Below are 1,541 nucleotides of genomic sequence, written 5' to 3'. Positions count from 1 at the left end.
AAAAGTAACACGAGTGCTCTGTCCCAAAGCTTCGATAAAACAAAAAAAAGAATCAAATGAGGGGGAGTGCAATCACTCGTATGGGACTAGGCTCAGCTGTATATTTATTCTCGAGGGTCCACGAAGGCTACTCGGTCACCCGAATGTATAGAGCCCGTCACTCGTCTAGAAGGGTGTCTTGAAACTCACTTAGAGGGCTATTTCCCAGCCTAAACAGGTATTCGTCAGGTGGACAACCAGCTTTAAAATACGTTTTATGTTTTAAACATGCACACATATTTTAAACATGCAAAGAAGAGTTATCAATTTTTGTTTTGTAGAAAAGTATATTTTTGTTTGAAAATGGTTTATCAAAACTTATCTTCTTTTTTTTTAGAAATTTTTTTGTTGTCAACGAGTCGATTACGCTGTCAGGCATAGGACTGCCAACAACCTGAGGAGATTCGAGCCGACTACCGCTAGACATATGTCGGTGAAGGATACCTATCCAATTGTTCATCAAATGCCTGGAACTTGATATGCGACCTTGCTTGATGGTTTCACGTATAGCAAAAGGCTATACGTGGACACTTATGCATCGGGCATAAGCATCGAAAACCGAACCAAGAAGCAAGGAAAGAAAAGAACAAAAATGGGGTGAGAGAGAGGAGACACCGATCCATCTAAAACACCGAAAAGGAGATTGGATCAGTTCTCAAAACTCGTATCGAAAAGACCTAAAAAAGTAGGGCCCAAGATCTTTCCTAACAAACATATATGGCAAGCTCGCGCTAATTTTCCCAAACCCCAAAGACATAGGATTAATCAAGTCCACATAATGCTTTTCCAAAATGAGGTTTAAAATCTCACAAACTTCAAAAGAAAGTGACCTCGGGGAAACCACCATCGAGATTTCCAAACTCATACCAAAATCAAAATTCTCCAACTTTCAAATTAATGGATAGCCTCATACATTAAATGAGCACGAAATCTTCCCATAAAGCCACATAAACGCTCACGACCAGGGTCAGTAAAGAGGAGGAAGCAACCACCAAGGCAAGGAAAGGGGACAAAAGATGCTCACGGCTAAAGCAAGGGACAGCTGCCAAGACCCATAACCAAAGGCTGCCCAAGAGATAACAAGTAAGGCTTACGGTTAAGGCAACAAAGGGAACAAAGGGCCCAAAAAAGAACAAAAAAGAACTGTTAAAGCTCACAGTTTAAGGCAGCAAAGAGCAGCTGCTAAACCCACGACCAGAGGCAACCCAAGGCACCAGTAAGGCCCACGGCTATAGCAACCCAGGGCACAAAGGGACTTACGGCTAAGGCAACCAAAAGAACCACCAATAGCTACAATGTTTTCTTGGCAAACATAAGAGGATAACTAAAGTGAATATAATTTTTAGAATGACAAACTTAATCCACCAATATCATTCAAGCCAATCAAGCTTAGCAAGAAGGACCAAATCACACCCAAAGACTTCCAATAGGCAATAGGCCTCACGACCAAAAGGGGAGGCAAAGAGGGTCAACTGAACTCCCAAACCAAGGCCAAACCAAGG

General features: G+C 42.0%; 1 protein-coding gene across 1 annotated transcript in view; it reads right to left on the bottom strand.

The window, feature by feature from the left end:
* Nucleotides 1-1,541, bottom strand: part of LOC110038420 (DNA-binding protein SMUBP-2) — a 110,961-nt gene that overhangs the window by 64,735 nt on the left and 44,685 nt on the right. The gene's annotated exons all lie outside the window — the stretch shown is intronic.

This window comes from Phalaenopsis equestris, unplaced genomic scaffold (assembly GCF_001263595.1).
Source record: "Phalaenopsis equestris unplaced genomic scaffold, ASM126359v1 Scaffold232799, whole genome shotgun sequence".
NCBI classification, from domain to species: Eukaryota; Viridiplantae; Streptophyta; class Magnoliopsida; order Asparagales; family Orchidaceae; genus Phalaenopsis; species Phalaenopsis equestris.
Note: the sequence above shows the minus strand (reverse complement) of the source record. Positions and strands in the feature narration are given on the sequence as shown.